Source organism: Glandiceps talaboti, chromosome 6 (assembly GCF_964340395.1).
Source record: "Glandiceps talaboti chromosome 6, keGlaTala1.1, whole genome shotgun sequence".
Taxonomy (NCBI): Eukaryota; Metazoa; Hemichordata; class Enteropneusta; family Spengelidae; genus Glandiceps; species Glandiceps talaboti.
Genome location: NC_135554.1, coordinates 11,742,854 through 11,756,999, shown reverse-complemented (window position 1 = coordinate 11,756,999; position 14,146 = coordinate 11,742,854). Strand labels below are relative to the sequence as shown.

General features: G+C 37.3%; 1 pseudogene; it reads right to left on the bottom strand.

Annotated features, from left to right (window-relative positions):
- Positions 1-2,609: 2,609 nt before the first annotated feature.
- On the bottom strand, positions 2,610-2,728 carry LOC144437087 (5S ribosomal RNA; annotated as a pseudogene).
- Positions 2,729-14,146: the final 11,418 nt, after the last annotated feature.

Sequence of the window (14,146 nt, the reverse complement as noted above, 5' to 3'; positions counted from 1 at the left end):
AAAATGCAAAAGGCCAGAAAATGTACAATACGTTTGGTATCTTGCGTGGATGTAAATAATTAGTGTGTAAACAGAAGTAAAAATCACTACGTCCCACACAGTGTGCACATATATCTGTTGCTGCCCCATAGATTGAAACATCACAACTCGTACATGGCTCCTCATACAATCAATTCATGAACAGGTATATTACATCTTTAGAACCCCACAACTTTGTTTAGATATTGATATAAAGTAATCTGCAACAAAATTACATTGTTCTGTTTGTTCTCCTTTATAAGGTGACAGTGGTATTACTTACCATGACCCACAGAATATTTGGAATGTTGAAGGACGAGTTTGTAGGTTTTGAGAAAGAACGACTATGGTAGGTTGCAGCAACTATTTACTTTTAGTGCTTACCCCACAGTATTATGTTGTACATGATGCCTCAATGTCCACAAAGACTTTTAAAATGCACGTAGAATGACTTCAGAAAACCGCCATCTTGCTTATTTGCAGATCACAAATTAATTCAATCCTTAAAGTTACCGTTCACCATCTACGTTTGATACAATCACACAGAAACCAATAAAGAAAATGCATATTCTACACTAAAATACCAAGATAGCAGTTTCTTGCTACATTTCATCAGTTATGAAATAAACCATTTAAGTGCCTTAACCCTTATGCACCATGACAAATATAAACCGTTTGTTATTACTTTAGGGGAGATCTATTGGCCATCAGCCTCTTGTTTCCTACTTTGACCTTGACCTTTACATTTGGACAAATGATGACCGTGAACGATGACCTGTTGTATGGATATATATTTGCAGGAATGATTTTTGTTCTGGTTTGTATGAAAATTATTTTCTTTAATTATAGGTGAAAGCTCGTAAACGAATTGGCAAGTAAGCAGTTTGTTATTTTTCTTCCATACATCTTCAAGAAAATTCCGCCTTAGACTCAAACTGTCAGAAAACTTGATTTCGACTTAACTTTGCTTGCAAGTTGATAAATACGTCTTGCCCAGTAGAGAAACAACGAAAATTTACAAAAGACGCGCTAAAAGTAAACGCATATTGTAAAATCGAAATAAGTGTTGCGGTGTGCCTACCTCAATAGGAGAGATAGCAAGATTTTCCTCTTGGTAGTGTCTCGTATCTTACAGAGGGTGATTTGTATACATTGTAATGTTATACTTTTACACAGACACAACCAACAACTCTATCCGTTCTTTTATTCATGGACAGCTTACTTTCTTCTGCTGCATTTGTGAAAATTAAGACTACTGTTTTTTCGAATAATTTTACAGGGAGCCTTTATATTTCTTGGCTTTTGTGGAACCAATGTTGAGGTTAGTATAACTGCAATGATTATATAGTTATTGTTTTACAAGCCCATTGTATGTTTCATTAGCAAAGTAAACAATAACAATGTTCATTAGCATCGACCAGTAATTAACATGTACAATCTCCCAATTCTTGGTATTTTAACAGCTTCGAGTCAGTGAATGTATTAATGGTCAAGGAAACATGATGCTCGTGTACGAGGGGATACAATCAATGCAATCTTTCAAAACGTAAGTATATTCAGTGAATTTTGAGTGTCCAATAATGCCGGCTGAGGACCTTCGCTGGTTGATTTCGTCCAATATGTCCTCTTACCACACGCTTAGATTTTCTTAACACCCAAGATATTCAAACTTACTTGTAGAATAATTTTCACGTAGCAAGTATTTGTGGGGTACTGTATCTTCTATGAAGAGTTGTTTGTATACCAACTATGCAACCATCTTTTGCTTTGCGTTACTATGACATCACGAAGAAAATGTTTTCTCTTCGACCTGTCAATGCTGTTTCCTGAGGCATATTCTTTAAAATATTCACATGACGTGAATATTTTAGAAAAACGGGTAGATTTAAAATCAAGAAAGAATTTGCGTCCAAATTTCTGGACGACAACTCATGAAAAGCAAAATCATACATTCAGATGGCTAAGCGAGAGTTGAAGGCCAATTGTTTCAAATCAGAGAATAACCACTTACGACAAGGCCAAGTTTATAATCTTTAAAACAATGAGATAATGAAGAAATGTTGCTATTCAATTCGTAGGTCATTAACTTGCCCTTGTTTTGTTGTTTTCAGGTGTCTCGCCGTAACAGAATTGGGTCTGACGAAGACCTTGAATTGTGAAACTAAATCATACATTGAAGATATATACCGAGAACTGTAATCGATATGCGTTAAATAAGAACACTAATACAGCAGTATGGTGCATTTTGATGAAGATTTTAGAATTAAGAGTCGAATGATTACAAAAAAAATGTGTTTTGTGTAAAATTTTCACGTTTAGTTCGAACTGATATTTGAATATTTTATGAATAAGACCATACGTCATTTTAATTGCATCTTTAGCTGGTTTTGGTCAGAGCATCACTCTCTTAAGATCTCATCTGAAACACAAAATACATTCTCTTTTAAAATATAACTGTACATCTTTGAAGGAAATTCCCTTGTCTTAACGCCTAACTTTAATGCCTATCAATCGCAAGTGTTGAAAGGGACATGTTATAGAGCATAATACAAATGGCAGCCAAGACCAAATTTGAGAGTGACAAAAATGATTGCTTACAGCACGTGGCATTCCCAGGCGGTCTCCCATGCAAGTACTAATCACGCCAGACGTAGCTTAGCTGTGATGATCAAACGGGTACCAGGGTATTCTACCTGGTATGGCCGTAGGCATTTGCAGATTTTTAAAAGTCCAAAATAAAGATGGTAGCCAAAACCAAAGTTGAGAGTGACAAAGAGGAACGCTTACAGCACGTGGTATTCCAAGATGGTATCCTATCCAAATCCAAATACTATTCACGCGTAGCTTGACTTTGGTGATCAACCGGGAACCAGGGCATTCTACGTGCATATCAAATGCTTACAAGGACTCTTTATAGTGCAAGCTAAAAAAGTGTGATGTCTCGAAAAAGATTGCAAGTTTTAAAAACATGCATGAAAAAAAGAAAGACAGTTGGACAAAAGTCCAGCTTGGTCGAATACACAACCGTATTGACAGTTTGGAGGAAACATTGAAAAATACTGAGTCATGTATCCTTCCAGTGACAAAATAAGAGAAAAAGAAGAAAGCTATAAAGAGAAAGGCTGAATTTCTCATTGAAGCAGAAAGATTAAAGAAAAGACGTGTAATGGTACCAGAAGGCCATAAACAAATGCTGGACATTGATGCTGAAGATTTTATTGCCAAATGTATTGAAGATAAAAGTACCTGCCATGGCAGGCGTCAGGAAACAGTAATATACACACACAGACGAGTAAAAAACATGATCTTCTCAACATTGCAAATTATAGACCAAGTCAGCAACAATTGTATGTAATCTTGCACGGCCCCATAACAAGAATTCAATTCAACCTAAACAATACATAGGAAAGGGGCTTTTCTAAAAAATAAAATATAAAAAAAAACACCAAAGGCAGAAGATTCAACTAATGAGAATATCCATTACCAAAGAGCTCATGCGAAGAACATTAAGCGAACATTCTTTTTTGGTGATAAAAATGAAACGCGAAGTACCGATGATCAAGCCTACCCGCGACCATATGGCACACCTGAAGGATTTGAGAAAAGTAGGAAACAGAAAATTGCAACACTTTCAGATTTCCAGCAAGCAAAGAAGTTGCCAAAATATGATTGATATATCACAGTATCATAGACATAAACAAACTGATACGAGAGTCGAGTGAACCTAGCTGCAATAATTGTAGCGTTTGATGTGAACCGATTCAGATCTGAATCGCAAAGTTGGGCGGATTTTTCTGCTAAATTACGCCTTACCTGGCAACATATCGGTCATTTCCTAACGCTAACATTAATTACGGAGCCTTCAAGACCCAAGAAGTCTTCAGAGGTACCCCAATTCCGTCAAAATCGGCAAATATAGCAAGGCATGCAGCATTTTGAAACGGGCGGTACACTGACACCTCGCTCACGTTTTCAATGAGGTCTCGTCTATTGCGTTTGCGTTAGAGGAATTGTAGGGTTTGATTCGGGTTAAACTTCGGAACGAAAAACCCTCAAAATCACATCAAACGCTACAATTATTGCAGCTAGAGTGAACCTACATCAGAGGGGCCCGCTCTTGTTTTGTATCGATGTTTGACAGTGATAACAAGTAGACAATTTTCGGCACTTTCAAAGGCATTTTTCATTGTCCACCACTGATAAAACGATGTTCTGATCACAGGCGTTTCTAAATAACTCCTGCAATGGTAGTATTTATTGACGTTATGTATGAGGAAGTGTTTGAAGTTGTGTTTGTAGTTTTTAGTGAGTGCTTTTCTTAGAATGTGTAAATTTTGTCCTGTATGTTAGTTATGCTGCACCCAATCTGATTAAAATCTGCTGTGGTGAAAGCGGCTAGATGTCTTTGTTTACCTCAATTTCCATCGTTTTGTGTCATTTGTTTTGCTCCGGGTGATTGCCGCCTCACACTCTGATGACCATGTAAATAGACAACCCCGTTTGAATCTTGCGCTTTCGCCAATCAGGATGAGCGTTACATTGGCAGCTGCGCACACTGGAGAAATTGAAAAAGCAAGCAAACGAACTACGTGAAGGTCAACATGGAGACTTGCATAGCACAGCCTAGTTGACGACACCACCCGTAGATTGCGTAGCATCTGACAAATCTGTTCCCATGTTTAATTTAATATAACGGTAAGTATCTGAGGGTAATAGCGTACAATGTGCTACATTAGTTCGATTGATTGTGAGGCAGATTTGAAGTGTTTGCAACACAGTAGTTTGACGGTTTTGTCGATTGTTTACAAATCCTTCGTCGTACTAGTCCTGCTTGCATATAGAGTAAGTCGCCCTTCCTTCTCCGTCCAGCGAAGAACCAGCCGTGAAACCTAGGCTTACCAGAAATCAGAGAAATGCTGGTAACTAAAGAATTAACACCCCATTCAAGTCTACGTGGTTAAATATTAGCAATAAATTGACTATAAAGTAATTTTACGTCGCCATGGCTACAAAAGTCCTCGCTGCAATAATTGTAGTGTTTGGTTTGATATTGAGGGCTTTTTCTTGTTTTTGTGCCTTTTTTCGTTCCGATGCTTGAATCCTGCTGGGCAAACTCAAATAGACGAGATCACGTTGAAAACTTGAGCAAGATGTTGGCGTACTTACCCGTTTCAAAATTCTGCATGCGTTACTACTTTCGCGATTTTGATGGGGTTTTTACCACTGAACATTTCTTGGGTCGTGATGGCTTGCCGCTTCGTAATTAATGTAGGAGTTAGGAAATGACTGATTTTTTGGCAGGTAAGGCATAATTTAGCAGAAAATCCATCCAACTTTGCGATTCGGATCTTAATCGCTTCCATCTATTTGCGTTTACGGTACAAGAATTGTGGCATTTGGTTTAAGTTAAATATTTGAAAGCTACAAGTGTATATCTTTGTGTAAATAATGTTTCTGCTGTTATGTCAAGTTTGTTTAGCTTTACTTTCTTTCCCTTGTTTGACTTTGTAATTGTTCTTTCATTTTGGTTATGAAATAAATAAAAAAAAAAAAAAAAAAAAAAAAAATCTTTGTGTAAATTATAGAATGTGTGCCTGAACCAAAATTCAATATACAAGGAACTGAGATGGATTTTTATTTACTATAGTGATATTATGTTTTTTACAGATAGTAACTCTGACTTAATTGGAACAATCAGCAGGATTTGTAAGTGATACCATATTCAGTAATTCAGCAATATGTTTAAAATGCATCCTTCAATCTCAATGTAATTCGGTACATACTTCAAACATGACTAATCATGTTCTGAAAAGCTTGTTGATGCAGCTTTTAGTTTTCATGACTCATTTGCATTATTTACGATTTTCAGTAATTAGGCCATATCTTAACAATGCACTCTTCAAATTCATTTAAATTTGGTAACATACTTAATCGCATATGTTATGTTGCATTCCAACAGTAATTGTAAATAGGAACGAAAATCTAAAGACTTTGCCATTACGGAAGGGATTCAGTTTGAATCTGGTATTACTATACGAATAAACAACTGATAAGTATAACCATAACAACAATAGTTCTAATCACCAGAATCGAAGAAGAAACAATTCTGCCTGTTTGATTTTAATAATCAACCAAGGACCTCTTTGAACTTCTAATCACAAGTCCAACACTAGTAGAGATTTTAGTACAGAATACGTCATTTTCCGTACTATAGTTCAGATTGAGTTCAATTCTGTACTTTTATGCTGATGAGGTGGACGTTTCTGTACTTTCCCATTAGCGCCTGTCTAATCGGATTATACTCGATCTGAAAAATAGTTCAGATTGCGAGTCGGAAGTGATTTGAATACATTTGCATTTAGTTCAGAATATATTCATGAGTTCACCCCGATAACCGGGCAGTAAACAAATGAATATTCAAATCTATCTCGCTTGCATGTGATTCAAGGCGTGTACACTAGTTAGTTAGTTAGTTGTCTGTGTTTGACCACATGAAGGCGGAGGGGGAGGGTGCAGAAGAAAAGGGTTACACACATGTATGATATGATGAGAGCTACATTTAATGTACATGTCAGTTGACATGTACATATATACGAACTGACATGTATACGTACATGTACAACTACGCTAGCATGTAAACGTTAGCAAAAATTCTTACTACTACCTCAGACCACTAAAATACTAGAGTGGTCTGAGCTACTACTATTTGCAAAAAGTATTTACAAGCATTTCCATGTAGGTCAATGAAATATCACCTATGTGGGTTATACTTCAATAGTCGGTCAAACAGCGTAAAGGTCTACATTCTACAATGATAAATACATTCGATGTTAGTCAAAGAGGACAACAATGACAGACATGATTGTTCAAATCGATGCCACCGAAGATGAATTCACGGTGTATATTTGGTGGCGTCGCCGTTGAATTGATGATGATGACGACTCGTCCGACCTAGACGGTTCTGGTCCAGTTTCAAGTGAAAGTCAGAATTATCACGGTGCCATTGATTATACTAACTGTGATGAAACTTGCCCACTCAAGTCTCTATGACTTCATTAGCCCCAAAATGCAAGAACATAATAATGGTATTGTAAATCGAAGTTCATGCCTGCTCTGACTGTCGCCTGTTTTTTGTTTTCTTACATTTTATACAATTTTAAATTGTTAGCTTTGTATTTCCTGCATTAATGTTGAAAACTGGTCTTTTTACTGTGCGTCTGCAATGCGCAGGTAAAATGGTGTGTTAATCTAGCATCGTGAGTACGCGCTCGCTTATGGTTTTGCATACCTTGGACTGCCTGTCGTTCAGTATTGTTTTAGCCTACTTCTAAAGGAAAATGGTCTGTAAAGGGACTGCTTTAGTTGTCACAGTGCCGTTGTGGATTTATAAATCGATTTATGACAAGTGAGTCTACCTATTTTTTTTCCGACTCACTCATTCAAGGAGTGCGATACACCAATCACCGTGTATTTAGCTTTGTATACAGTGTATGGATAATAGCAAGTTTCGGGACTGAACAATCATAAATTGTTGGTTAGACTTATTTTTTATTCAATGTAATCTGGGTTGATTAGGAATTTTCAGATATCAGGATTTAAACCTCGGATTTTAACTCGGAAAGGCTATATTTTTTGCCTCAGTCAGAATTATATTAGTAGAACTCTCACCAACGTTCCCAATGTGAAGTGATCTGAAAGTTGGTGAGAGGTCCTCACGTTGGATTGCAGAACTGCATGTTCTTGCCGAGAAGATAAAGAGGTGTAGTAATTATGGTTTAAAACTGACTTTTACAAACTGTGTATCGGATTTAACTGGGTACGCCAGTCGTCTAGGGTCTATGATTTTATGTTGTGGATGAATGTGGCACTTTGATCTGAACCTCAGACCACTATAATAGGAACAGACTAGAATCGCTTTTTGTTTTAGGTGTGAATGGGGCTCTAAACATCTATTCACTGTCATGCATGGTTACCCTTCAAGCCTGCTTCAAGCCGAACGTTGTGCAAAACGATACTTCGTGTCTTTACGGTTTTTTTGCAATTGTGGTTTAGTGGCATGAGTCTGAACAAGTGTTCATACAGTACAGCAAAGTCCCACCAACAAAATCCATAGCAATAGATGCAGGAAAACCTCAGTATGGGCGACGGTGAAATCATGGTGTTAATTCTAAAACTTTTGAAAGCAAGAACATATTTTTGTGCAACTTTTGTATTAAAAGCATACCATTCCAATTCAAGGACAACGATTTTGTTCAGAAATGGTGGTAGGACTATAATCCTTCCTACCTCCTTCCTTCCTACCTCCATAGTTCAAAACCGCTGATCGTAACTGCATGGTACAGCGCCTCTACATTTATTTCTGAGTTACGGAGGGCATTATTTGATAAGTACCCCATTCGTCCCTGTATTAGATCTTGTATAGTCATAATATTACAAAGATATGTGATTGTTGTGATCATTTCATTTGCTCATTATGTATTCAAGTGTAGTCAAATTTTCTTAGGTGTATGAGCAACTTTACTTCACCAATAAATTCTACTTTCTCACGAGTATTGTAAAATAACATGGCTATAATATGATACTACACAGAACGTTTTAGACGTATTTGCATATCAATGTCATCTTCAATTTTTCTTGAAGAATTCTTCATCCAGATACTCTAACATACCTGCACACCAAATGTCAGCCCATTCACTCGATTAGTTTTGCGGCTGTCATTCATTTTTACTTTGAATTCTTTTATTTACAAAACAAATGACAGTTTTTGACCCCAAAAATGACCAAAAACAGAAAATTGAAAATATCTTGCTGTCATAAACAAATATGAATAGACTTCTCGATACAATTTCATTTACTCATTGGGAACGTCGAACGTACAATGTCAAAAAGTCGCACTGGCGCAAAGTATCATGGGAATACTTTCTTTGGCACACCTCACTTAGGAAATATAGCCGCAACAAAAAAGTTAATACTGGGATCATGTCTTTTTAAATTTAGCCTTTACCTTATAGAATAGAAGTATCAAAAGTGTATGCACTAACAAGTATCTGTGGTTTGTGCAAACATGCCAAATCGCTGATGATTGTTAAACAACAAAACTTTGCATACCATTGTCATCAATAATTCTACGTTTTACTTCTGAATCAGTTCTAAACACTTACGATTGAAATGATCGTCAATGATACGCTGATTTGTAGTTGAGGGTAATTAAAAATATTTTACAATGACGATTTCGACCATTAGCCGATGGAGGTGACCCCAACCAAACATGTCACAAGATGTAAATTTGCACACTTTTTTGTGTCAATATATCTGTTCTGGTCAGTCTGTTTTGGGAATTTATGGTACATTCACTGTCGCAGTTTTCAGCCAGGGTCACGTTATTCGACGATTACTACTTGGGTAAACACTGCAAAAAAGTAACACCCGTCATTGTTGCTTAGACATTTTCCTAGGGTCTTTTTCAACAGGATTTATAGTAAGAAGTAACTTTGTTGATGGTGTAGTCACTGAATTTATAACCCTACATCGATGACTTAGTAATTGAACACGCAAATGAATTATCATGAACACTGATCTACTGCCGATCCGACCCTGGGATTCGATCACAATTCATGGCGTCGCTTGCCAGTCTATGTCTTGGTCACACAAACGTGAACACTCTGATATCTGAAACACTTCTTTGCTCCAGATACGCACCTTTTTTTCATGGAAAATGTCATATAGTTTGAAGTAAGCTGGGAGAAAATATTAATGAGATATTTGTAGATTTAAATAAGAGTGAAATGATAGTCAAGTGATTTTGAACCATCTCCGTGTATTTTGCTTTAGCGAAAACACTGACAACTACTAGTATGTGATCGCCGATATTATTAGTTCTCGCAAAACCGATATACCACAACATTAGTGTTGAATCTTTTGTACGAATGCCTGAGCATGACAATATATCCGAAGAAAACAGCGAGGGTTGTTCGCTGAGCCGGTATCCGAAAATCAAATAAAGTCTGTTTGAAAACTGCGACTGTGAGTGTATAGTTGATGATTCAAGGACGGTTGCCCATTAAAGACACATCGGTTTGTTCATGGAGGTAGAAAAGACGTGTTAATGTTCCTACCTCCATGGTTTGTTCAAAAATGGAGGTAGGCTACCTCGAATATTCAAAGTTATCAGTTTTGAATCTGTGTTGCTATTGTTGACCATTACTCACATACCAGTCCCTCACCCTCTTAGAAGTACAACTGCGAAACTTCAAAGATTATCTACAAGGTTGTGAACTTCGTAGCAAGCAAGGTGGGGGTTATAGGAAGGTGTCATCCCTTTGACACTTACAATGTGGTGATTGTTAACTGCCCTCACTTCGTTTTATATTGTCATTTTTTTAGCTTTAAGTTGCCGACATACCATCTTCCATGCAAAGATGACATTCTGTTTTTAACAAAACCAATAGGTAGAGGTATTATTTGTATTTTTTGTATCGCGTTTCAGCGATACCAATTTTACTGAAGTGCAAATTGGTCATTAGCTGAAATTTTCACACAGCAATCTATTTAAATCCTACCGGCATAAGTATTACAGTGTTGTTGTGTTAGTTGTCTGTGGTTTTTGCGTAGTAGAAAGTAACAGCACTACGTCCTCTTTGTCCTACATTATCGGCCTGCAAAAGGCATTTCAAGTTCAATTATTTCAACTTCTTCTTTGTATAGTGGGTAATGTCAATCAAGGTATGGGTTTATTGATTTCTGTTCATTTCTTGCCACCTGTGAAGGGGTCACGTGAGAATCACTTTTGACAATGCACATTGCTTGTCCTTACGCCAGGGCACAGTCTTAGTGGTAGAAAAGCAGTAGAGTATGACAGTTAATACAATTAATACCATATACAATTAATTTGTAGGTGAGGTTGCGACCAAGTAGGGAAAAATGTCAGTCATTACCAGTGAATGGCTCACACGTAAACGACTACAAACGTTTGTCGAGACTTAAGCTTACTGATAAACAGCTAGTCTTGCTGTTAGACGTTCGGGCTTTCTTTCGATGCTATAACTATAACTTATAAGCGAACGAAGTTCGCATGTGAGGGCTTGCCCGAACACGGATGTTCCATCCTCGATAGCGTTGTTCGGCTGTGTGTCGTATTTTATCGGAAGAACATCCGAGGGCTAGCTGATAGACTAATAAACAGCTAGCTACTCAATGACAACCTAATATACTGCCAAAAACATTCGGCCTTATCAATGGCGACGTACTGACTGCTCGAACTTCTGGACTTACTCAAGGCCTCGCCCGGTCGTCAAATTGCAAAGAACAATGAAGAACAGCTGAACACCTTCCTGTGGTCATCTGTTCCTTTCCGTACCGACTCTCAATTGTTTTGCTGTGTTTACTTGTTTATCTTTAATAACAATAGTTTTTTAACTAACACCAATGTTCTTCCACTTTCTTTGCTTTCAAAGTCAGTCACTTACTGTTGTAGCTTAACTTGCCAGTCAAAGACAGCCATCCTCAACTGGACACACAACATGACAACAAAGATATACCAGAAAATCATGACGTTTTGAATCATATCATTCGGCCCCCAACCCTGTTTTTGACAATTAAAAAATGCTCTACTACCCATCACAGCCAGTGTCAATCAGACTTTTTCCATATATTATATTCCACCCTAACTTAACCCATATGACCGCCCCATTTATAACTCGTATGTCCGGACATGAACATGATTGGCTGTTCGCTGACCAAGGGGTATGAGACCATATGTGGAAGTGGGCGATAAGCTTATCAAATATGACCGTAGTTCCATGTAAATTAAAACTTATAGTTATGCTTATAGTCGTTACGTTTTCAGTTTATTGTGGTACCCGCTTGATGCTTTCTCTGAAGATGCCGACGGGATCAGTCTAAAATTCAGTTCTGGTGTATAAACTACAATGTATCACACATATCATGACTCTCACTATCCAATCCATCAGCTATACACTGGAGAACACAAGGACTATACTGACTGTTTTCTATCCAGCACGAAATAAATTGAGAATACGTGGAACTTATATGTACATGCACAGTAGCTCCGACAACTCTGACAAGTCTTTATATACCCCACCAGGCCTCTTTGCTGGAGTTCGCGGAGCGTGTGTTGTCAGTGCTAATCTCGTCTAGTTCCTATCACCGTGTTCCTAAACAGTATCGTTACCATTTACACCTCCACTCACTAAACTTGGTTTAGTCATAGAAAATAGAGAGGACCCTCTCTACTGTCTATGGTTTAGTTAGATACTAATTGGCATCTGGACTAGAGCTAATCACGAGTCCATCACAACGTGCATGCATCATTTTCTGATGTCCGCATTTTGGACATTGAAGTAAATGATTTTACATTTCTGAGTCTCATTCTGTATTTTTCCACTGTTCTATATGTGGTAGCTACTACTTTTGGCACAATTAAAAAAAAAAGATGTTACGAAGACGAAAAAAAATATAATCGAGATGCACGATAAACATTTTTGGAAAAAAAGTCACATAAATGACTGCAGTATCGATATTTTTAATTGGCACGATTGAAGACTTTAAAAATGAATGATGATAAAAGTGAGATATTGCCTCAGTGATGGTTTTTCTATACAAGCGATAACATCACGATACCGGGTACTTCACAAACATTATCTCACTGACTTCAAAACCATAGTGACTAAATCGTTTCATACAATTAGACGGCATGATGTTTTTTTACGTCTCGCACAAGCATATACAATGGTACACTTTATAAAATTGTAATAGACCATGTAAATATTACATTGACCGATGCAGATCTTGCTTGCGCAGGTTGGGTAGATTTATATGCTACGTTATGCCTTAGGCCTAAAAAATAACTGTTTGGTTTCTGTTACCCGACCCACCTAGTTTTTCACTGCCGACCCTTAACTTTTTTACGTGTTCTTGAAAAAATAACAAAATCGCAACAATTGTGAAGTCTCACGAGACATAGTGGATGCAGAAACTGACATCAACTTAAAAAGACAATATAAAACTGTTCCTCCAATCTGTAATGGTTGTACATCTAATGGAAAGAAGCCAATAACACAGAGACCATTTGGAAAAAATGGAAAACCAGAATTAGACACTCGCACATGAAAACAAATATATGATAAAATGAAATAAAATAAATCTATCTACCCCACCTATTCTATTACTTGGCCTAATCGGAACAACACAATTTTTTTAACAGGCCTATTTCCTAACTCAAGCTTAAATTATTGGACCCTTGTGAACCAAAAATGTGCGAAAATACAACGCCAAAATAGTAACGCTTTGTACAGTTTTCACACTGAGCAATACGATTAGATCATAGACAGTGAAGTTCTCCAGTGTATCTGGTTAGACCGACAACAATGAAACCGTTAGCGGGATCTCAGAGTCATACTCATTCACATACAATTTTTTATGGCTGTTCACGTTGGTTAGCAACATCTCTGTCTTTGAGTTTGAATGAAATCGCTGCCATTCCCTACAGGAAACTGTTCTATGGAATTACATGCCAGAAGCGCTTTCAATATCATGGAATGTTTTGTTGATCTTTTTTTTTTTTTTTTTTTTTTTTTGGGGGGGGGGGGTCGACAACTTTTACCAAGACAACCATTATATTAATCATTATAGTAACTACCTAGCATGGCTAATAGCCATACTGAGGTAGAACTGTAGATTGCTAAAATGTTATGGGTTGCTGGTTGTACACAACCTCAGCATATGCCACTCTCCTTTCTTTCCCTTGACTTTCAGGCATTAATCGGTGGCAGAAATAGTCCGCACCAGGGCCGCTCTGTAGTCCGCATAAAAGGGTGACTAAGCCCAGACAATATTGTCCAGACCAGATTTGGAGGTGTGAACGTATTTAAAGCTGACTCGGTTCTAAATCTTGGTGCATATTCATGAGGTCGACACCTAGAAAATGAACCATGTGTACATTTCTTTTGTCTTTTGTTAGTTAATTTATGCGGGTAAACTGTGTCTTCACTAACATTTTCTACTAAAAGTTTCAAAATTGTCTTGTTTTTTGAAGGACTACTATAATAATATTTCGCCGCCCTTGCTTTATTGTCATATCAGGAAAGTCAAGAACTTGACAAAAGCTATT